General features: G+C 41.3%; 1 protein-coding gene across 3 annotated transcripts in view; it reads left to right on the forward strand.

Annotated features, from left to right (window-relative positions):
* The first annotated feature begins 7436 nt into the window (after positions 1–7436).
* The window catches only part of TMEM50B (transmembrane protein 50B), a 33229-nt gene continuing 15431 nt past the window's right edge, over positions 7437–25234 (forward strand). Inside the window, exon 1 of one of the 3 annotated variants that reach the window (XM_078078002.1) lies at positions 7437–7604. The gene's annotated coding sequence lies outside the window, so the exon portion shown is untranslated. Of the gene's footprint in view, positions 7605–7968; positions 8194–25234 lie in introns of those variants that run through there. The other 2 variants (XM_036087471.2, XM_078078036.1) reach the window with 2 other exon arrangements.

Consider the following 25234-nt stretch of genomic DNA (forward strand, 5'->3'; position numbering starts at 1 on the left):
ATCTGTCAGAGAGAGCACACACAAGCAAGGGAGTGGCAGACAGAGGGAGAAGTAGGCTCCCCGCTGAGCAAGGAGCCCGATGCGGGACTCGATCTCAGGACCCTGGGATCATGACCTGAGCCGAAGGCAGATGTTTAATTGAGCCACCCAGGCGTCCCTCCAGATCCCTACTCTTACCCACACACTATACTATGGTATCGGTAGAGAGGATACTGGAGCAGATCACATTAGTGGCAGCTTCTGCAATGAAGAGTCAAGACACTGAGGTTCCTGGGGCTGTGTATTTTATCCTTGGACTGTCATTCTTGTCCCTTACTTCCCTCAAGGTTCCTGCCTCCCTGACTGCCCCTCATACCATGAGCAAGAGGCAGCATGATGCAGTGGTAAGGGAATGGGAGTGGCTAGGGAGACTAGAAGTCAGATCCAAGTTTTGCCACTCACTAGCTATGTGACCTTCTTGAGTTTCTGTCTCCTCATCTGTCCAATGAGTATACAGTTGACCCTTGAACAGCAGGGGTTTGAACTCTGTGGGACCACTTATATGCAGTACTGTAAATGTACTTTCTCTTCCTTATGATTTTTTAAAAGATTTTATTTATTTATTTGACAGAGAGAGAGAGAGAGAGCACAAGGAGGGGAAGCAGAAGAGGGAGAAGCAGGCTCCCCCTGTCAGGCTCCCTGACACGAGGCTCCATCCCAGGACCCCGGGGATCATGACCTGAGCCGAAGGCAGACACTTAACCAACTGAGCCACCCAGGCATCCCTTCCTTATGATTTTCTTAATAACATTTGCTTTTCTCTAACTTACTTTATTGTAAGAATACAGTATATAATATATATAACACACGATGTATGTGTTAATTGGTTACTTATGTTATCGGTAAGGCTTCAGATCAACCGTAGGCTATCAGCAGTGAAGTTTTTGGGGAGTCAGAAGTTTTGCGGGGATTTCTGACCGCGTGAAGGGGTTGGCGCTCCTAACCTCCGCATTGTTCAAGGGTCAACTGTAATCAGACCTAACTTGCAGGGATAGTTGTAATCCTTAGAGATGATGAATATGAAATGCTGGGTGCAGGGTGAAGTCCTTACTAGGAACTCAGTGGTTCTCAGTGGAGACGTTACTGCCCGCAGAGGACATTTTGGAAATTTGTGTAGGAATGTGCAGACAACAAAATGGTTGGAGGGACACTACTGGAAGAAATTCTGTTTTGCCCATCTGGACCAGTACGTTGTGCTGGCTGGCATGTGTTCTGATTGGCTGATAAGTCCATGCAATCCTAACTGTGAAATATTTCAGGGGCCCCTGGGTGGCTCAGTTGGTTAAGCGTCTGCCTTCGGCTCAGGTCATGATCCCAGGGTCCTGGGATCGAGCCCCACGTCCGGCTCCCTGCTCAGCGGGGAGCCTGCTTCTCCCTCTCCCTCTGCCTCTCCCCCCTGCTTGTGCTCGCTCTCGCTATCTCTGTCACTCTCTGTCTCTCTCTCTCTCAAGTAAATAAATAAAATCTTTAAAAATAAAAAAATTTTTAAAAATTTAAAAAAAGAAATATTTCAAACATCATCGTGGACCACAGACATTTAGGAGGGGGAGCCAGGGATGCCCAGTGTTTGCAGTGCAGGTAACCAAAAAGAGGAATTGTTCCATGTCTTGCCCAACATTCAAACACCTCACCAGATATTCACATGGGTGAAAAAAAATCTGTTTATAAAAATCTAAACCTGGAACAGAATCATATTTTACATAGAAACACAACATACTTTTTGGGGCATGATTTAAAATACACTATTTTTTTCACAAATGCAAATACTGTACAAATTGTACTTATTTTGGGGGGAATTTTACCAAGAGTTGTACCCCATTTCAGAAAATCATTAGTGAAGGCGCCATGGCTGATGGCATTTGAATTACCAGTACTACATGTCTATTGCAGTTTGCTTTTAATGTTGAATGCAAATATGTACCAGAGGAGATTGGCTTTTAATTAAGAGCCGACTATTACCACATTAGTGGATCTTGTAGCCAGTATCCAAGATGACCCTCAAAGATCCCCACTTTCTTTTCTTTCCTTTTTTTTTTTTTTTAAGATTTATTTATTTATTTTAGAGAGAGCACAATCAGGAGGGGTGGAGGGAGAGACTCTGGGCTGAGCATGGAGCCCAACATGGGGCTTGATCTCACAACCCTGAGATCATGACCTCAGCTGAAACCAAGAGTCTGACACTCAATTGACTTTGCCATCTCCCCCCGCCTTTTTTTAAGATTTCATTTTTTCTAAAAAATTTTTTTAAAGATTTTATTCATTTATTTGACAGAAAGAGACACAGCGAGAGAGGGAACACAAGCAGGGGGAGTGGGAGAGGGAGAAGCAGGCTTCCCGCCGAGCAGGGAGCCCGATGTGGGGCTCGATCCCAGGACCCTGGGATCATGATCTGAGCCAAAGGCAGACACCCAACGACTGAGCCACCCAGGCACCCCTAAATTTTTTTTTTAAGATTTTATTTTATTTGTTTGACAGAGAGAGAGGCAGCGAGAGCGGGAACACAAGCAGGGGGAGTGGGAGAGGGAGAAGAGGCTTCCTGCCGAGCGGGGAGCCCGATGCGGGGCTCGATCCCAGGACCCCGGGATCATGACCTGAGCCGAAGCCAGACGCTTAACGACTGAGCCACCCAGGCGTCCCTAAGATTTCATTTTTAAGTAATCCCTACACCCAGCGTGGGGCTTGAACTCACGACCCTGAGATCAAGAGTCACATGCTCCACCAACTAAGCCAGCCGGGTGTCCCAAAGATCCCCACTTTCTGATATTTACATTTTTATGTAGTGCCCTCCAATATCGTATCAGATTTGGTCTGTGTGACCAATAGAGTATAACAGAAGTGACAGCATGTCAATTCTGAGGCTGGAAGCTTCCTGACTCTCACTTTTTGCTAGATCACTCACTCTGGGTGAAACCAGTTGCCATGACTTGATGCAACCTTGTGGAGAGGCACATATGTCCAGGAACTGAGGTCTCCAGCCAATAACCATGTGAGTGAGCATTATTGGAAGCAGGGCCTCTGTCAAGCCTTCAGAGATCTGCAGCCCCTGCTAACAGTTTAACTATAAGCTCATGAGGAATCCTGAGCTGGAACCACTTAGCTAAGTTGCTTCCAGATTCCTGATCCTTAGACATTATGTAAAATAATAAATAAATGTTTGATGTTTTAAGTCACTACGTTTGAGGATAATTTGCTACATAGTAATAGATAATTAATAGAGTAGACCTACATGAAACTCTGTAGTCTCATTAATTTCATTAACAAGCATTGTTTTAAAAATATTTCATATATGCTACCCTTCTAGTACAAAGAAAGTCAATCTCTACTGCAAAAAGTACATGTTGAAATGATTTATTAATTTGGGGGTCACCTCTTGTGTTTCTGCCTTATCATATTCTATCCTTAGCAGCCTTCTACCTAACTTCTCTATGGCTTCGTGTACAACTGAGCTTCTTCTGACCCATCTTCTGATCCCTGTTTCCCATCGAAGATTTTATCTTCATATCAATCTTTTAAACATTGGTGTCTGAAGATATCCCTGACATAGAGTACTTGCGGTATTTCACCGCCACCTTTTCCTGGATCATAACATAGGTGATTTTTTTTTTTTTAATTTACTTTTTTTTTTTTAAGCTCCACGCTAGCTGTGGAGCTCAGTGCAGGGCTTGAACGACCCTGAGATCAAGACCTGAGCTGAGATCAAGAGTCAGACACTTAACCGACTGCCATCTAGGCACCCCATAGGTGATTATTTTAACACGACACTTAGAAAACCGCCGGACCCATTTGTGAGAGTATCATACTTCTCATTTTCTCCATATGTGTCTCTATTTCTACTGAGGTTATGTCTCCTTTTTTGTTTTTCTTTTTGTTTTAACACGAGGATTTTGGGGCGCCTGGGTGGCTCAGTCCAATTCATGATTTCAGCTCAGATCATGGTATTAGGGTCGTGGGATCGAGCCCTGTGTGGGGCTCTGCACTCAGCAGGGAGTCTGCTGGATTCCCTCTCTCCTCCTCCCTCTGCACCTCCCCACCAGGTGCTCTCTCTCTCTCTCTCTCAAATAAATAAATCTTAAAAAAAAAAAAACCACCCTAGGGTTTATGGGGCTCCTGGGTGGCTCAGTTGGTTAAGCGTCTGACCCTTGATTTCCGCTCAGGTCATAATCTCAAGGTCCTGGGATAGAGCCCCTTGTGGCTCCCAGCTCAGCGGGGAGTCTCTTTCTCCCTCTGCCCCTCCCCCAGCTTGTGCTCACTCTCTCCTTCTCCCTCTTAAATAAATAAAATCTTAAAAAAAAAAAAACCCTAGGGTATTTTTGGTTTTGTTTTTTACTATTCTAAAAAGCCAGTTTGAGATTATTTTTCCTGTTACTTGCAACTGAAGGAGCCAACTGATAAATGTATCCGCTGTCATCAAGAGTCTAGACTGCAGAAAGAAATGGCCTCTTTTCTTCCTGTATCATATGATCCTCCAAGCTTTGGTATCATTTCCCATCTAAAGACCAGTCTTTCTCCCAAATGAATGACACTGAATATCCATCCTTTCAGGAGAGGGTCATTTCAGATCCACAGGAATGTGATCTTAGTCTCAAGATACCTTTATCCAAATACAACAGTTCTACTGACTTATGTGAAGTCTTTTTGTTACACACCCCTAAGTTTATGGAGGAAGAGACAATATTTTCAGAAGTACATGTTTACACATTATGCTTTAGTCTTTCAGTTTCTGCATTACACATTGGGTGGGAAGTGAATGTCACTGCCTTAGGGTATGTTTATGAAGCAGCCTTGAGAAAATTAAGAACAAACCAGAACCCGTGGGACCAAGTGTGAAGGACAGCTTGGATTCTTCCTCTTTCTTAATAGGTTTGAACCAACTGGACTGGATCCTACCTGTCTAGTTTTAGGTGAAGCAGTCTTTTAGAATGGTCCTGGCCCAAGCCTGAAAAGGTCCTGAAGTCACAAAGACCCCAGATTCTAGGAGGGCCTCTCTGAGGTTCTTAGGGAATAGGAATTTAAGAAAACATATGCTTAGGTAGCTACATGATGGAATACCAGTCAAATCAGGGCAGGCGTGAAGTTTTGTTTAAGCTGATTTGCAATTTTACTAAAGACTCAAATCAGTACATTTGAAATGCCAACATTGAAATGCTGACATCAGTGACTTAATCCCAATACATTCCAAATGCCCATATTTTTGAAAGTATAATTACATATATATATATATATATATATATATATATATATATATATATCACTTTCTTTGTAAAGTAGAGGTTTACAGAATGAGCGAAGCTAGCTGCATTAATGTGAGTCCCCACTCATTTCTGGAAAAGCAACTGAAAGCATGTACATCCTCAGGACAGGTCAACAGTAACATCTTCTTTCAAACATGGAGGTAAGCATTTTCTTACAGATATTCTTCTGTAAAAAAAAAAAGCTTTTAAAAGTCTTGGGAAATCTTAAAATACTTAATCTTTAAAAAGTGAGATTTAAGACCATGATAGAAACTCCTACCTGTTCCCCAGTATCCATTCTTTCTCAGTACTAACGCCCTGTTTTCCAGCCTTTCTTGACATTTAGTGTAGCTAAGTGACTAAGTTTTTTTGCCATCAGGATAAAAGCAGAAATGATATGTATATGCAGCTTTGGGGAAAGGTTTTTAAAGAGAGGGGGTGTTTCCTTCTTCTCTTCTGCTGGTTGTCTTCTCTTCTGATGGCTGGAATGCAAGCATAATGGCTAGAGCTACAGCAGCTCTCTTAGATCACGAGGTGATACTGGGAATGGAACTGGATATCTTCCAAATGCCCATATATTTGAAAGCATAAATAAATACATGTATGACTCTCTTGGTGGAATAATGAGGCTGGATCTGTCTCCATGAAGTGTCAGACCAGCTCTAGACTAACTTTGGACTTTTTAAACATAAGAGGGAAATACCAATTTTTGTTTAAGCCACTGTTATTTTTTGGTTGTCTTCCTGTGCTACTTGCAGCCAAACCTAATCCTAATACAATAATCAAAAAAGAAGCAAGATCTAAAACCTTATTTTAAAAAAGCCAACTTTCATAAGTTAATAAGTTTTATAAGTTATACAATTTGACTAGTTTTAAAGTTGCACATATTTCAAAAGCAAACTATTCAACAAATATTTATTGAGCACTAGATCCTAGCACATGTATCAGAATGATGGATAATGTAACTATAAATGCATTACTCGCCAAGTGACAAATATAAAAGATAGAAAAATAGTATCCATGAATATGGGAACTTAGGGATAGTGGGAAAATAACACAAAGCAGGGATTGTTCCTCTGACATGCATAAAATCTATAGGAGTAACAGGAATAGAAGAGGATGGCATTTTGTGATAAGTTTGGACACAAAACCTTTTTTATCATCATACCACAAGTAAAAAACTTCTTAAGATTCCCATTGCTAATACCTGGATTTAGTGTCTTTTCCTCCAAACAACTAAATGGCATCTTATAAGGGCACCTGGGTGGTTCAGTTGTTAGGCGTATGCCTTCCGCTCAGGTCGTAATCCAGGGGTCCTGGGATCATGACCTGAGCCCCTGGGGATCATGAGCTGAGCTGAAGGCAGACGCCTAACGACTGCGCCTCCCAGGCGCCCCTATTTACTTATTTATTAAGTAAGTTCTACATCCAAGGTGGGGTTTGAACTCATGACCCCAAGAGTTGCATGCTTTACCTAAAGAGCCAGCCTGGCACCACAAGATGTAGTCTTTAAAGGAGACAGTTGGTGTTGGCTAATTGAATTTAAATTAAAAGAATAAATTATAAAAAAAGAAAAAGAAAGAAAGGAGACAGCTGGAAGAGACCTGACTATAAGGAAGCCAAAAGTCTGGGTGGATCCCTGGAAAAGCATCAGGCAGAATTAGAAGACTAGTTGTACTGTGCTGGTTACCTCGGGTAACAGTACTAGTTGGTAGCCTTGGATGAGAAACTTCACTTTTCCAGGCTTCCATTGCTAAGTGGTGGGGATTAGAAAAGGGCATCCCTACAGACCTTCAGTTCCTCAGAACCCTTTTCTGAGCACGTGCCCTACTGTGGGCAGCTCGCGCGGCCAACGCCGCTGGGCCTATAGGCAAAGAAGTCCCTGCCATCTGGTCTTGGGCTCCCCGCGCGCGTGATCTCACGGATGCTGCACTCGAAGTCCGCTAGCAGAAACGCAGCGGTGGGCACCCGGCCCCAGTCGCCGTCTGGAAGACAGCACTACCGGTCAGGTGTACGCGGCCGCGAACCCTAAGGCGCAGCAGAGTCAGCCGACAGCTCCCGGAGCCGCAGAGTCGCGGTACCCTCGCCCCGCCCCCTGGCGCCCCGCCCCGCCCCTCGAGCCCCGCCCCGCCCCTTCGGCCACTTGCTGCGTGCCGATTGGTCGCTGCGGTGCGCACGGCGCCGCACCCCGCCGGCCCCTCTAGCCTAGCGCCGGCCGTCCGCTCCCGGCTCCCCGGGACTGAGGTGGAGCGGTGGACGCCGGCCGGGTCGGGGCGCAGCCGCCACCTCCTCTGAGCGCGCGCTCCGGGTCGGCGTGGGTGTCGGGGAGGCCAGGTGAGTGCGGTCGGTCGGTCTCGCGGCGCGCGGGGGGCTCGCGCCCGCCGTCCACGCGCAGAGAGGCGCCCCCGGCCGGCCCGGCCTGCGCGGTGCGGCGGCGCCCAGCCCGGCCTCTCCCGCGCCCGGCGCCGCCCGGCGGAACGGGCCCCGCGGAGCGCCGGGCCAGCCTGCGGACCGGAGACCTCCGACGCTCGCTCCGGCCCAGCCCGCGTCCCCTCGGGCCGACTGTGGCCGTGACGCGCGGGGATCCGCTCTCCACCCGGGCGGGCCGCACCGCCGCGTTACCTGGCCGTCCATTGCTGGTCTGGGGAGGTCTGGAAGGTTCCCATCTCGAGCCTCTCGGCTTCCCAGGGCCCCGGGCAGGGGAGAGAGGCGGTGGACGGCTCGCACGGGGAGTCTGGGGGCGACTGAGGTACTTCGTCGCCCCTCTCGTGTGCTCCGAACCATTGCCGGGAATATTGTCCGTGTTCTGTGGACTTTGCCGACTCTGGCCTTAGGAGAGTCAGCTACAGAGGTGGGAAGAGGAAATGTTCGAGGCGCAGCATTCTTTTGATAATTACTCATAAAGTGTGGAGTGTCCTTTTAGGTAAGTAGCAGCAGAAAATTGCCACTGTGGCAGTGGTAGTTGAGCTGGGGAAAACCATTTTGGTTTTTAACCAATAAATTGGGTTCCGAGTTAATCACTGGAAGGTGCTTAATCTCAAATGTAAATATATGACCTTTTTAAAGCCAAAGCAGCGGTGAGATCACTGTGCTCGCTCCCTTCTTGCTGTTAGTGCCCGGTGAGCGTGTGCGTGTGTATATGCGCGTGTGTGTGTGTGTCTGTGTCTGTCTGTCTGTCTGTGTGGGGGCGGGAGTCAAGCCTCCGATTGGAGTAAATGTGTCATCACCATGGTGCCTCTCAAAGACAATTTCTCTTCTCGGAGTGCCCCACCTCTTCTCTCAAACTCTTCGTCTACCTGTACCGTGAATCCCTTTTCTTAACAATTCTCAAGGCTCTTACTCCCGGGCTTGTCACTCTTCTTTTCCCATCATCTTTAGTCTCTTATTTGTCCTTTCGTGTTTCAAATCCGCTTAGGTTTCAAACGTAGAACACACGTTAAACATTTTTACCGATTATAGTGTTGCAAGAGTCTTCGCTCTTAAAATGAAAATCAAAAGTTATCTTGAATACTGATGCTGCAGGAAAAGCAGGTTTAATGAGAGCAGCAGGAGGATGTCGTTTTCCTCTTCCGGAGACACGCCCTCCCCTCCCCACCCAACCCCCATCCTCCGCCCACTAGGATTACCGCAGCTCTAACTGGCCGGTCTTAATGAATTCACTTATGGAGTCCAAGGTAGAACATTTATCTGATTAGTTTATCCTTATTTGCTACTTTTAAGTGATAACAATAGTATATCTAGGTTGTAAAAAAAATTTTTTTTAACGTTACAGAAGAATATCAAGTGAAAAGTTCAAACAGCACGAAAGTGTATCAAGTAAAAAGTGGGAATTCCTTGTTCACTTTTCATCCTTTATATCTTCAGTTCCAATCCCTAGGAAGAGATCATCCCATAACTGTTGGGCAGTTGACTTATAATAATATCAGGACACATTTCCATATATGTATGTGTGGACCTACCTCATTTTTAAAATGCTGCGTAGTATGCCTTTATTTAGGTGTACTTTAATATGTTTTATTGGTCCTGTACTGATGGACATTTTGGATGTTTCTGGATTTTAGCTGTTAAAAGCCTTGTTGCATGAAAATCCTTTTGCCATTGTAGGATAAGTTTCAGGTAGATAATTTAAACAGATTATTGTACTTCAGTATAATGTGAGTGCCCTTTTCACCAGGAATCATTTTTATAACTTAGAAGATTTTATAATTTAGAGGCAGTAGCTAAATTTGTTTGTTTTAAGTGCATTTCTTAGAATCTGTGTGTCCTTTTATATTTAGAGACTGGATCAAGAAAATTTTGAGGACCTGGTTAAATAATGGCGAATTTTTAAACCTTGTTTCCACTTAGTGGTGTCGACTTTAAGGTTATATTCATTCATTTGATTGGCTTGGCAGGAATAAATAGAGAAGGCCTTCAGAAGGAGATTTGTGAAGAGACATATTTTGTGTACTTTGTCCTGTGGTGAGCACCTTGAATATCCAGTCATAACAAATTCTTGTTCCCTTTTTTAAATGTTTCTTTTATTGTGAAATGTATCCCAGGTGCAAAAAAAAAGTGTGTAGAACATACAAACATACGTGTGTGTGTATATATATTTGTATATATATGATAATACGTGATTTTTATATATACATATATGATATATATATTTAAAGAATATGATTGCTATAATCATTGTATCTACCATCAGATTAAGAAATAAAACATTTGCATCTTTCTTCCAGAGGTAGCCTCTATTCTGATTTGTTAATCTTTCTTTTGCTTTTTAAAATAAGCTGTACACATATATACATAAATATACACATATACATATATATTTACGCATATACATAAATGCACACACACAACAGACACACATCCTAACCAATATATTTGGTTTTGAATGAATAGTGTTAAGATCTGACGCAAATAGGTAATGAACATGTTTCAGAGTTTTATTTAACTGTTATAGAGAGTGCCATGAAAAGCTGGTTTTAAGAGAATTTAAGGAATATATATATATATAGTCCCCAGGGAAAGGAATATCTGAACAAAATTGCCGAGTTAGATGTAATTGGTTAATATTCCACACAGCAACAAAATCATCATGCCTTTGGGATTATTCTTTTCTACCAGGCTAGAAAAATCATAACACCTTATTAATTTCTCCAGTTAAACTAAACCTTACAGGACTATAAACTGTGTCTTAATATTAACAGTGGGTTTTTCATTAAATAATTAGTTATTATTAATTACAGTTATTAATTATAATTTATTATTAATTATTTTCCCCAGAGTGCAGATGAATTCCAGACAGGCTTATTAGAAAATACTAGAGCTTTCTAAATTTGAGATCAAAATTTTATTTCATAATTGTAAGCCCAGACCTGACCACGTAAGGAAAGCACGTTATTGTTGCTATTAGATGAAGGTTTCCAGGAAAAGATGAGCAGAACAGAATGGCTTCCCCTTCCCTGACTGTTTATAGGAGGCCTTTCTGAGGAAGTTAGTGGGTAGTGTTATGAGTGAGTCCTAGGAAGTGGGGTTCACCACAGTAAGGGCTTCTGGAAGGCTCGAGTGTGGATCACATACAGGCACCTTGTTTTATTGTGCTTTGCAGATACTGCCTTATTTATTTAATAAATAAATAAATAAATAAATAAATAAATAAATAAAAATGAAGGTGTGTGGCAGCCCTGCATGGAGCAAGCCTGTCAGCACCTTTTTTCCAACAGCATTTGCTCACTTCATGTCTCTGTGTCACTTGATTGCTGCGGTCTGTAACCGAATCTATAATATCTTTGAGGTCTGCCTGTACTGGAAGGACAGCAGAAATGAGAGAGTGAGCTGCTCTGTATTTTCTGCTTTTTTAGCTCACGTGGCCTGCCCGCAGTTAACCAGGGTCAGTCAAAGCAGAACCTTTCTGTGGAGGAAGCGAGTGTCCTGTGCTGATGCAGCTGCAGGGCTTGGAAGGGGAGCAGGAACTGTATCATCATATGATCAAGATCAAGCCAAGCCCAGCTGAGTACAGATAGGAATCTGGGCCAGGTTTCGGGGCATTCAGTCGTCAGGTTAAAAAGCTGGTATAGCAGCTGGGACATGTCTGTCTCGAGTTACACTACTTCAGTCTGGCCTGGTTATCCTCCTTGTCTGGGGCACAGCTGGATTCTCTTTAGTTCTCCTGTGTCCGATCTTTCCTGTATCCTGGATTCTCTCCCTTTTAAGAAATATTTTTATTATTGAAGTGTAGGACATACAAGGTTACATTAGTTTCAGGTGCACAACAGAGTGGTCTGACAATTCTGTACATTACTCAGTGCTTGCCACAATAAGTGTAGCGACCATCCGTCACCATACAATATATTATCGACTCTATTCCCTATGCTGTACTTGTCATCTCCCAACTTATTTATTTTATAACTGGAAGTTCGTATCCTGTATTCTCTTTTATTGATTTATTCTCTCGAGTGGTGCTCAAACTCTAGTAGCTTCTTGACAAGAAGAGTTACATTTTTTGGAGACCTTGCCTGTCTGAATATGTCTTGATTCTTAATACTCATACTTCATTGATACTTTTTCTGGTAATAGAATTTCAGTTGAAAATAATTTTCCTTCAGAATTTTGAAGTTATTGCTCCATTGTTATCTCCTTCCAGTATTTTTTTTTTTAGAGAGGGAGGGGGAGGGGCAGAGAGAGAATCTTAAGCAGGCTCCAGGCCCAGCATGGAGCCCAACTCTTTGCTCCATCTCACAACCCTGAGATCATGTCCCTGAGCTGAAATCAAGAGTCAGACGCTTAACCGACTGCGCCACCCAGTCACCCTGGGATTTAACTTTATAACTGCTTCCCCCAGGTCTTTCCTGGGTTGGTTTTCAGCTCTCCCTACTGCTGGCTTGGGAATTCAGCTTTCTTGGCTGTGCTAACTCAGTCACCACTGCCCATCTGCTTTCCAGCTTTCAGAATTTCATCGCTGTTGTCTCCTCTTCTGTTCTCCATATCATTAGGAGTTTATGACTTTTTAAAAACTCCCTTTATTGTAGTTTTAGTGAAGCTTCAGGGCGGAGCAAAATGAGATGCTTATGTGCAATCTGCTATCACCACCTCAAGCAATAAGTTTTTCTGGACGGATGAGTCGTAGCAGTATTGCCAGGAACAGAGTGTTCACTACAAAGCAATCATATGTATGTGCACCTTCTTTTTGGTAGGGAATGGTTGTGGTATAGAATGGTCACACATGCTGGACACAGCTATTATTATTAATTCTCACTTTCTGGGGCGCCTGGGTGGCTCATTCAGTTAAACGTCTGCCTTTGGCTCATGTCATGATCCCAGAGTCCTGGAATTGAGCCCTGCGTCGGGCTCCCTGCTCAGTGGGGAGCCTGCTTCTCCCTCTCCCTCTGCTACTCCCTGCTTCTCCCTCTCCCTCCGCTACTCCCCCTGCTTGTGCTCATGCGCACCTGTGCTCTCTCTCTATCAAATAACTAAATAGACTCTTTAAAAAAATTCTCACTTTCTGAGAGGGGTCCTGTCATCACTCCAGTTTACATACGAGAAAACCATAGCCTAGGGAAATTTAAAACTCAGATAGTGCTGGTACACAGCAACTGTTCCCTGAGGAGTAGAATGGATACATGAACCTGGCCAAGTAGGCACAGCTGGGAAGAGGCTGGATGTGGGAATGGGCCCAAGCCAGTGCTCACTTCCAAAGCCTGTACTTTTCTTTTTTTCTTCTTATTTATTTATTTATTTAAAGTAAGCCCTGTGCCCAATGTGGGGCTTGAACTCACAACCCTGAGATCCAGAGTTGCCTGCTTTACCAACTGAGTTAGCCAAGTGCCCTCAAAGCCCGTCCCTTTTGCTGCCTCTGTGTGGTTAATGCTGAAAGATGGTAATTGGTACTTCAGGGTGTCCACGTCCTTTGAGCCTTTTAGGAATATTCTTACTATAGATCTTTCCTGAACTCATTTAAATACCTTTGCTTTCCCAGCAATGCTTGCAAAGAGGGTTCCCTTTCATCTGTGTGGGTTGGGAGCTGTGACCCTGGAGCCAGTTTCTCTGAACTGGGGAGGAGGGCATTTACTGAGCAATCCCAGAGGATGTAAAGGTGCCTCAGTAGGGCTCTGCTGGAGAGCCTGGGTAAACATGGTCTCAGAGAGTGAGTGGAATATTGCTATGGCTGGAGCAGCTCTTGTCTTATGTAGCTGTTATCTGAGTTTAGGTTGCAATTCATGATAGTAAGGCTTCCTGTTTTTTTTCAACTTTTTTATTACAGAAAATTGTAAACATATAGCAAAGTTAAACAGTGCATTCAACATTTTGCCCTATTTGCTTTATTTTTTTTCTTTGCTTAATCATGTGATAGTATGTTGCTGACATTGACACTTAACCCCTAAATATGTAAGCATTTGTCTTCTAAAAACAAGATCATTCTCTTACATAACCACAATTCTACCGTTATCACACCCAAGAAAATAATTCTGTAATGTCTTTTAATGTCTGACCTGTATTCAGATTTCCCCATGTGGCCCAGACTGCCTTAAAAAAATTTTTTTTGAAATTAGAATCAGTGAAGGTTTGTACATTTCACTTGGTTTGTTAATTGTATGTTTTGACATAGTTGAAATTAATTATTAATGGATTTGACATAGTTGAAATCCTATGAAGTTTCTGGCTCATATTGCTCTTGGAGATTGTTTCATTACAGTCTAGATGGTGCTGCTTAGAATCTTAGCAGTGGAAGGGAACCTTGAGTGAATTTGGTGTAGTGATTCCTATGGTTTACGTGGGAAGTTTGGTGTTTTTTTTTTTTTTTTTTTTTTAACCTGGGAAGTTTTAAAAAATAGGTAACTTGGCATTACTCTTGACTTTATGATCTTTGGGGGAGGGGTCCCAATTACCTTTTTTTTTTTTCTTTTTAACTCCCAAGTTACTATGAGGTTATCTTGGCACTGTTCCACAGACCTGTGTTTGGGAACTGCTGATTTAGTCCACCTGTCTCATGGGCCAGTGTCACAACTTAAAGAATGTCAGAGCCAGTACTAGAAGCAGGGCTCCTCGTGGTTTTTTTTTCCCCCTTTTTTTAGACATTATTTGAATACCATTTGTTAAGCATACACACAAAGTAATTGCTCTGCAACGTGATGTGCTATTATTAAAGCAAAACAAAAACTCATGAAAGCATTTATGCTAATTCCGCCTAGAGAGGGAAATGTTTGATGTGTGTCCTGAAGGTTGAATTGGAAGTTTGCCTGTAGACAATAGATGAAAGGGGCATTCCAAGGGGGTGTGTGTGTGTGTGTGTGTGTGTGTGTGTGTGTGTTTAATATTATAGGTATATATTAAATTCATATATCTAATATAGATGTTTATTATATCAGATATATAGTATATATGACCATATTATATATTAGGTATCTAATATAGTAATACATATCTATATTAGATATGTGAAATATCTGAATATATTTGTCTAAATTAGATATATAAATATAAACATATGAAATATAAATACAGCTATATACAGTTTAGCAGCTTGCCCCACAGGAGGTATTTAACAGGTGTTGGCTGCCTTCCCCCTTCCGTCTCTGTGTGGCTTTAGGTATAGTGTCAAGAGAGCAGGAGATAAGAAGGCTGTGTTAGGGAAAGATTTCAAGTAGCCTGTACATTTCGGAATTTATCTCACTAGCTGTTGGAAGTTTGTGAGTGAATGGCACGAGTGAATGGTCTGAGTTTTAGAAAATCCTGGCAGAATATGGACTTGGGAAGGCAAGGAAGATGATTTGAAGAAATAATATGTCTGAATATACTGTCACAGCAGAACTTACTTTCCTCACCCAAATGACGTTTTTTATTACCAGCTTTTACAGATTATCAGTTTCATTTCTTTTTTTTTTCCTCTTAAGATTTTACTTATTTATTTGACAGGGAAGAGAGAGAGCACAAGCAGGGGGAGCGACAGGCAGAGGGAGAGGCAGGCTCCCCGCTGAGCAGGGAGCCTGATGCGAGGCTCAATTCCAGGACCCTGGGATCATGACCTGAGCTGAAGGCAGACGCTTAACCACCTGAGCGACCCAGGTGCCCCCAGATTATCAGTTTCAATAAACCTAGGTATAAAGTTGACTCTCTCATTTTATGACAGGATAATGAAACATCTATGCATTTCACATTTTGAAAGCTATATAGAGTCAGTCATTCAGCAAGTATTTGAGTGCCTAGCCTAGTGTGCATGAGGCACTGTTCTAGGCTCTGGGAATGCCACAGTGAGTGAAAGTGGACTTAGACTGTCCTTCATGGAGCTTACCCTCTACAGGGGAGGTAAATATTTATCAAATAATGAGATTAATAATGCAATACTAGGGGAATTAGGAAGTCAGGAAAGTCAGCATCGTCTCTCACTTGGATATTTCAGTAGCCTGTGAACTGGTAGCCTATGAACTGGTCTCTCTCTTTCCATTCTTAGCCCTTAGAGTCTGTTCTTCCATAGAAGCCTAAGGGATCCTTTTAAATGTACGTCACTCTGCGAAGCACTCTCTTATGGCTCTCTCTTTCAATCAGTAAAAACCAGAGTTCTCACAGTGGCCTCCGAGGCTCTGTAAGTGTCCTTCCTTGCTTCTGTTACCTCTCTGATCTTGTTTTCTCCTACTTTCCCTTCTCACTCACTCTGCTTCAGCCACACTGGGTAATACCCAGACACTGCCTTCGGGGCTTCACCCTGCTGTTGTTCTCTCTGACAGATATCCAGAGGGCCAACTCTCTCCCTACCTTCAAGTCTTTGCTCAGCTAGTACCTACTCAATGGAGCCTCTCTTGACCACCAGTTTGACATTTCAGCTGGCCCCACTGTCGCCTGTATTCCTAATGTTCCTTACTCTGCTTGTTTTTTTTCCCCATGACACTTAATTACTTTCTAACATGGTATATCATTTACTTAAAAAATTATGTTTATTGTCCCCTCCCCCCACCAAGCTCCATATAGACAGTGCTTTTTATCCGTTCATTGATGTATATTATGTGTCCAGTACCTGGTATGTTATAGACATAAATGTAAATAAACATTTACTGAGGAAGGGCAAGCTGATATGAGTGAAAAAGTGATAGCTAAGCTGACCTCTGTAGTGTGAGTAGACGTTAACGAGGTGAGCTGGGAATGGAGAGGTATCAGACAGAGGTGTGCAGGTTCTAGATGAGGTGATGAGCAGGTATGAGGTACTAAAGAGAAACCAGGATACCTGTAGGAAAGAGACAGAGTGTTATAAGAGGAAGCTGGGGCCAGTAAGGACTGGGCTGTACTATAGACTTTTGTCTTTATCTTAAAATAAATGGGAGGGAAATTTTTAAAGTTTTAAGCAGGAGGGAAATACCAAATTTGTGCCTTTTTAACAAAAGTCATTCCAGCTGCAGTATGGAGGACGTATTGATGGGGGCAGGAGTGGATGTGGCTCTATCAGTTAGGAGGTGGTGGTAGTTGGACAGTACTCGGGTCAGGTGGTGGTGGAGGTGGAGCAAAGTTAGGAGGCATACACAGGTGATGCATTGGATGTGAGAGGGAAGAAAGAAAAAGCAGGGATGACACCTGGGTTTCTGGCTTGTAAAGCTGGATGAATGATGATTCATTCATTGTAGGGAATCCCAGAAGGGGATCAGGTTTGGAGGAGGAGATCATGAACTCAGGTCCCGATATGTTGATTTTTGAGGTGACTTTGAGACAGCCAGGGGATGTCTTGCAGGTAATTGGATGTATAGATCTGGGATTGGCTATTTCAGTCTGCGAATCAACTGTATAGAGAAGTAGTGGAAGGGAGGATTTGCCAATAACCCACATTTTGAATAATTAAAAGTTGTTAACAAGGATATTACTGGGGGAGATTATATAGTTATAAAATTAAAGTCTCTTGAAAAAAATCTATGCTCCCTGTCCTTTACTTTGGTTTTAGATTTAAGTCTTTTACCACAGTTGGTTGTACTTAACTACATTTTATTCTTGTTATATGTGATTTATAGGTCAGAAGGCAAATAAGCCTTCCCTGAGATAAAGTATGTAAAACGTCTTTTCCAGAAGTACTTACATCTCTGAATAATTCATGCTGTTGGATTTTAAGGCCTATAAAATATTCACACTGTGAGTGTCTAGAAACCAGGTTTATAGCAAACCAAGAAGAGAAGCTATTCCTCATACTCCTTTGGCAAGGTTTGAATCAGCAGCAATCACCACAATCATTGTAGACCTCATCGGACTGCTTTCTTCTATTTCCAGATGATCACAGGGTTCCTCTAAATTCAGTCTGTTCCTCTTCTATCTTGTTCTTCTTGGTCTCCTCACCACAGGCAGTGGAACAGTAATTTTCTCTTTATGAAACCTGAAATGGGGGAAATACTGTGAAGCTCTCTGATGATGGGTGGCAGTATAGTGTTGTAATGGTCATAAGCACAGAATTTTGGAATAGATCTGAAGGAACTTCACTGGCGATCCCAACTTTCCTCCTTGCTAGCGGTGTTAACCATTCTCTAAACCTTTTCAGTAATAGGAGATAATATTAGGGACTGCCTTAGAGCATTTGTGAGGATTGAAGGCAATAATTGAAGGCAATTGTCCCACGAACAGGGTTTTTCTGAGGATGGACTGGAGTGGTCTCTAAAGAGCGTAGCACCTGTACACATCCTGTAACTAATAGTAGTCCTGGTGAGAGTGGGGAAGACAGAGGTTTTATTTTTGTTTCATTTAAGTCAACTTGTTCTGCTCTGGCTATGGAGACGTAGGATCTTGAATGGTATTTATATTTTGTTTTTTATTTTGTTAATCTGTTTTTTTTGTAATGGATTTTTTAATGATACAAATTATAATTTAATGTAACAAAATGTTAATTGATTTCTCTGCTAGTTTATAAATCTGATGATGAGGGCTGTTTTATTCATCTTTATTTTCCCCACCTTGCCTTGCTCGTAGGAGGTGTTCTGTAAATATTCAGTACATGCTCTAGAGTTTTGGGCTGATTCAGTGCCATCATACCCATAGGTCTGCTCTAGTGCCTGCATACAGTAATTCAAGGCAGAAAGGACAGCAGTCAGAGACGAACACTGCATCGGTCTTCAGTCCTCCTCCACATCTTCTCCTGAGATACCTTAACTGCCCTGTGACTTCAGTTACCACTGAATTACTGTGAGCTTCTCATCTGTATTTCTGTCTTAAGCCACTCTTTCAGTGGTTCCTGTCTTAGGTATTTTCTACCTGAATATTCTTTAGTCCTTTCAAATACATTATGCTCAGATTCTCCTCTTCCATTCTCCCTTTCCTGTTTTGGCTAATGGTGTCTCACCATGCACCAGGCATCCAGCCATTGTCATTCTTAGCTTCTCCCTTCCTATTGATAATGCCCCTTTGGTAGTCCTCAAATAAAAACCCTTTCTTTGGCTTGTACCGGTGTGGCTTCCGTGTGCATCCTTATTCCACCCCTGTCTGGAATGAGGGCAGGTGGCTACCATTTCTCTTCAGTCCCTCCTCCACACAGTTGCTGCCAGCATTATCTTCCTAAATTACAGAGATGATCTTGTCATTTCCCTACTTACAAGTCCAGAATTTTCTTCCTTCTTTTTCCTCTGCCAAACTCTTATTCATGCTTCAAAACCCAGCTAAGTTTGCTCTTCCTCTGTCAAACTTCCCTCAGCTCTTCCTGGCAAATACTGTCCTTTGACACTTTATTTCACATTTCTGTTGTAGCACTTTTACACTACAGCTCATAATGTATGTGTGTTATGGCCCATATTGCAATGCAATTACAATGTTCTGACAATGTTCCTAACTAGACTGTTCTCTACATTGATTGCCTTAATTGTTTTTATATACTCAGTGCCTCACACTAGTAGTATTTAACAACTAGTGGAGAGATGGCAGAACAGACAGATGGTAGTGCAGAAATTTGATTAATGGGAACATTTCTGAATTAGATGTTATTTGGGACTTTGATGCATATGGAAATTTCTCAGACTGTGTTTGTATGTTGAAGTGTGTAGTTGTTTTCTCCTCTTGCTTTTGCAAGTGTCCTTGGGTTTCCTAAACTGAGTTTTTGGAAATGAAATTTTGACAGTTGAATCATTTAAAATGCCCTCTGAAAAGGATTCCTGTTTCCTTTTATAAAGAGTTGCCTCTCTTAGTAATGGGAATAATTGCTATCTAATATATTACAAGACTTGTGGGTTGGACCAGTAATCCATTAGTTCAGTTCACTAATTATGTTTTGTTTTGTTTTGTTTTCACTTGGTACCAGGGTCAGTTTTGTGGGAGAACCTACCAGTAATTTGCTTGACCTCAAAAAAGTCCTGAGTTTATTAAAAGCAGTTACAGACATATTACATTGTACAAAGAGGTTTCTCAACAGGCAAGAAGAATCAGCACTTCATTGTGTTAATTATAATAACTTTTGAAACTTTCGAAATTTTTGTATTTAAAAAGTAATTCATGCTAAGAGCCGCAAACTTTGAAAATAGACAAAAAACAACAAACACGCGATCCTATCACCCATATATATAATAATATTATAAAAGTATTGGTGTTTGTTCTTCTGGTATTTCTACTTATGTATGTGTTTTTATATGTAGATTGGTTGTTCTTTTTTCAAAAAAGGAAATAATGCTATACATACAGTTTTAATAACCTACTTTTGTCACTTAGTATTAACCATTACCATTTACTTGTGCCATTAAATATTTTTCAGAAATAGATTTTTAACGTTTGCATTAAGTAAACTATTTTACTGAACTAATTATTCTATCATTGAACATTTAGGTTTTCTCCGAGTAGTCTTTGCCTTCATTGAGTCTCCAAAGGCTTGTTATCTTGTATTAAGTATTGTGTACTTGTTTCCACTTTAAGCCAGGGAGCCAGTGTTCAGAGTATTGTCAGTTTATGTTAAATCAACATGGTGTCATGATAAAATATGCTTATCTTTTGGTGACTATCAACAATAAAACTCCTGTGAAAGGCATTCTTCCCAGTTGAGAGGGTTCGTTCTTAATAGACTAGCCTTCTCCCTCCCTTTCCTCTCCTAAATGTTTACCATAGCAACTGGGCTCCTGGTGGCCTTGGCTCCTTTTCACCTTAAAGCTCTTCGTCTGGTTTCCTGTTAGGGCTGTGAAACCCAAATCCTTCACGAGGTCAGGGTTAATCTGTGATCCAGCCTTATCTGTCGCTCTCCAAACTTACTCCAAGCCAACCTGCTCCACTAACTTACTGTGTCCTGAATCTCTTTGGTACCAGCTAATTCTTCCTTGCTGGTACCAAAGGGACCTAGGGGCTTTGTATATAATTTTCCCTTGCCCTCCTCAGTCTCTTTTGTTGCTTCTTAATCTAATTAACTTTACTCAGCTTTTAAATTTTAGTATGTTTTAAGATTTTAGCAAGTGTTACCTCTTCATAGAGGCTTTCCCCGATCACCCTTTTTTTTTTTTTAAAGATTTTTATTCATTCGAGACACAGAGATAGAGAGAGAGAGAGAGCACAAGTAGCAGGGAGAGGCAGAGGGAGAAACAGGCTCCCTGCAGAGCCAGGAGCCCGATGTGGGGATCACGACCCGAACCAAAGGCAGACGCTTAACCATCTGAGCCGCCCAGGCGCCCCCCAATCACCCTTTCTAAAACAGGTCTCCCCTTTATTCCCTGTTAGGATCCTGCACGTTTCCTCCATAGTAATTATTTGTATTACTTCGATGTTTCTCTGCCTCACTCCATCCCTGACCCTCCAGTTTAAGCCCCAGAAGGGAGGAGATCATGACATTTCAGAAATCATTGTATGCAAATAGCTATATATTTTCTACTTTAGAACTATTTATAATTAGGTTAATATATGGGAAATGAATTTTATAATTGGAAGTAAGACTTAACTTCAGACATTGTCTTAAATTCATGGTGACCTTCCCTTCCTATTAACCAGTTAATATTTAATCTTTGATGATAATTCATTATTATATCTGCAGAACAGTGATAAAATGTGCAGGACTTCAGTGTAGCTAAAGCATATCTGAATGATAAACTTCTAAAAACATTTTGTGAGTAAAATTTACATACTGTAAAATACACAGGTCTCAAGTGTACACTTCAGTGACTTTTGATAATGTATGTACCTGTATAACCATTATCCTAATTAAGATACAGAACATTTCCGTCACCGCCCCCCCCAAAAGTTCCCTTGTAGTCAGTCCTTACCCCCTGTAGGCAAGCACTGTTCTGATTTCTGAGACTGTCGACTAATTTTACCTCTTCTTAAGCTGCATTTAAATGGAATTATACAGCATACACTCTTTTTTTTTTTTCAAGATTTTATTTATTTTTTTTGCCAGGGAGAGTGACACACACACGCACGCACGCACACAGGGGGAGTGGGAGAGGGAGAAGCAGGCTTCCCGCTGAGCAGGGAGCCCGATATGGGGCTTGATCCCAGGATCCCGGGATCATGACCTGAGCTGAAGGCAGATGCTTAACTGAGCACTCAGGTGTCCCCAGTATGTACTCTTTTGTGTCTGCCTTCTTTCACTTAAATCATGTCTTTGAGGGCTTACTTTTTTTTTTCTGTGTGGTTGTATATATCAGTTCATCCTTTTTTCTTGCGGAACAGTATTCCATTGTATGAATCAATCATAACTTGTTTTTTGTTTTTAAAGATTTTATTTATTTGAGAGAGAGCAAGAGATAGAGAGCTTAAGCAGGGGTGGGGGTGGAGCAGAGGGAGAGGGAGAAGCAGGCTTCCCGCTGAGTAGGGAGCCCGATGCGGGGCTTGATTCCAGGATCCTGGGATCATGACCTGAGCTGAAGGCAGATGCTTAACCAACTGAGCCACCCAAGCGCCCCTCGATCATAACTTGTTTATACATCCATCTGTTGATGAGCATTTAGATTGTTTCAGTTTGGGGCTATTATGAATAAAACTGCTAAAAACTTTCTTCTCTAAGTCATTTTTGTGCGTGGATATGTGTTTTTACTTCCCTTGGCAAATACCTAGGAATAGAATTGCTGGGTTATAGGGAGGTTTATTTTTAACTTTATAAGAAACTGCCACCAGAGATATAGGAGATTTCCACTTGTTCTACAACCTCACCCACATTTAGAGTTGTCAATCTTTTAAATTTTAGCTGTTCTAGTGGATGTGAGATGTTATATTTCATTAATTTGCACTTCCCTGATGCCTGACAATGTTGAATACCTTTTTATGTGCTGCTTGTCATTAATTGTCTTTTTAAGTCTTTTGCCTATTTCAAGTTTGCTCGTCTTCTGTACTTTTTTTTATAAGATTTTATTTATTTGACAGAGAGAAAGAGAGAGCGAGCTCACAAGCAGGGGGAGTGGCAGGCAGAGGCAGAGGGAGAAGCAGACTCCCCGCAGAGCAAGGGGAGCCCAATGAGGAACTCGATCCCAGGACCCCGGGATCATGACCTGAGCTGAAGGCAGTCACTTAACCAACTGAGCCACCCAGGCACCCAAGTCTTACGTACTTTTTATTGCCTATATTTTATCTTGTTATTACTAATGTTTAGTTCTTTCTATATTATAGATCCACATCCTTTGTCAGATATTTGTTTTGCAAATATCGTCTCCCAGCCTATGTTTCCAGTGTTTGGACCTTCTATAATATATTGTATTTATAATAAATTATAATGTATAATTTATTGTAATAAATTGTATTTATTTTTCAGAATAATTGGACACATTACTTTAAATTTAGAGGTATTTCACCTGAATCCATATTTAAGCATATTATTTGAAGATACACTGTTTAGAAATAAGTTCATCTTTGTGGACATGCTATACAGTTCTAATTTTTGCTTTACACAGTTATCTTTTAAGTAAAAGAAGAAAAGATCGTCTTTTATGTTTACCCACATATTGATCATTTCTGGTTTTCTGCATTTCTCCCTGCAGATCTGAGATTCGTCTGGTGTCATTTCCCTTCAGCCTGAAGAATTTCCTTTAGCATTATTTTTAGTGCAGATCTAGTGATGAATTATCTCAGTTTTGTTTACCTGAAAATATTTTTATTTTATCCTCATTTTTATAAAAAAACTTTATTGAGATATACATATGATAACATTCACCTATTTTAAGTGTACAATTCAATGTTTTCTTAGTATATTTAGGGTTGTGCAATCATCACCACAATCTTATTTTCTTTTTTTAAGTTTTTATTTATATTCTTTCTTTAACATACAGTGTAGTATTAGTTTCAGGTGTACAATTTAGTGATTCAACACTTCCATACAACATCCAGTGCTCATCAAGACAAGTGCCTTCCGTAATCCCCATCACTTATTTCACCTTTCCCCCCACCCACCTCTCCTCTGGTGACCATCAGTTTGTTCTCTGTAGTTAAGAGTCTGTTTCTTGATCTATCTCTCTCTTCCCTTCCCCTATGATGGTCTGACCACAGTCTAATTTTAGAACCTTGTACCCATTAGCAGTGACTCCCTATTTCACTCTCCCCCACTGTCACTAGGCAACCACACATTTATTTTCTGTCTATAGATTTGCCTCATCTGGACATTTCACATAAATGGAATCATACAAGATGTGGTCTCATGTCTTTCACTTAGCATAATGTGTCTGAGGTTCCTCTCTGTTGTGGCATGTGTCAGTACTTCATTCCCTTTTATCACTGAATCTGTATTCCATTGTATGATATGCCACATTTTATGTATCCGTTCATCAGTTTATATATGTTGGATTGCTATACTTCTTGGCTAGTGTGACTAATGCTGCTGTCAGCATCTGTGTTCAAGTTTTTGTGTACGTGTGTCTTTTTATTTCTCTTGGGTAGATAGGTAGTAGAATGACTGTCATGCTCCCTTTTAAAAAATATTTATTTTGAGAGAGAAAGAGAGAGTGCACTAGGTGGGGGGGGAGGAGCAGAGGGAGAGAATCTTAAGCAGGCTCCATGCTCAGCTCAGGGGCCTGATCTCACGACTCTGAGATCATGACCTGAGTTGAAATCAAGAGTTGGATGCTTAACTGACTGAGCCACCCAGGCGCCCCTATCATGCTCTCTTCTGAAGAATATTTTCACTGGATACAGGGATTGATTACTTTAAAAAAAAAAGGCACTTAAAGAAATTCTTCTCACTATCCTGGCCTCTGTTGAGAAGTCAGTCATTATGATAAGTTGATTTTTTTCCCCCTAAAACTATGTCAAGTGTTTCTTTTATTTCTGATTTTCAGCAATTTGATTATGATGTTTTCTCTGTTTAACCTCTTTGGAGTTTGCTGAGCTTCCTGGATTTGTAAATTCATATTTATCACCAAACTTGGGAAATTATTGGCCCTTATTTCTTCAAATATTTTTTTTTCCTCATTCTGTCTTTTTCTGAGACCCAGTTAAACATATATTGGATCAGTTACTAGTGATCCTTAGTTCACCAAGGCTCTGTTCATTTTTATTCCTCAGAAAAAAATATCCCTTAAAAAAAAAACAAAACCCTGTTCTTTAGACTGGATAATTTCTTTTGATCTTTCTTCAAGTTTACTACCCTTTTCTACTCCTGTCTTTAATCTCCTGTTAAACCCATTTAGTTAATTTAAAATTTCAAAGATTATAATTTTCAGTTTTAAAATTTACATTAGAAATTATCTGTCCACTGAGATCCTCCATCAGTTTAGTTATTTGGACCATGTTCCTTTAAGTCTCTGAATGGTTTATATTGGTAGCTTTAAAGTCCTTGTCTGCTAATTTCAATATCTGAGTCATTTTGGGGTCTATTTCTATTGACTTCTTTTTCTTTATTCCTTGAAAATAGATCACATTGTTCCTGCTTCTGTGAATGCCTAATAATTTTTTACTACATATTAGACATTGTGGATGATACGTTATAGACACTCTCAATTCAGTTATCTTCATCTGAAGGGTGTCAGTTTTTGTTCTAACAGGTGGATAAAATGCTGGCTGATCACCTTGAAATTATAGACACTTGGTATTACACCTTATTAGGGTAATGCCAAGGTGTTTACTGATCT

The sequence above is a fragment of the Halichoerus grypus genome, chromosome 1 (assembly GCF_964656455.1).
Source record: "Halichoerus grypus chromosome 1, mHalGry1.hap1.1, whole genome shotgun sequence".
Taxonomy (NCBI): Eukaryota; Metazoa; Chordata; class Mammalia; order Carnivora; family Phocidae; genus Halichoerus; species Halichoerus grypus.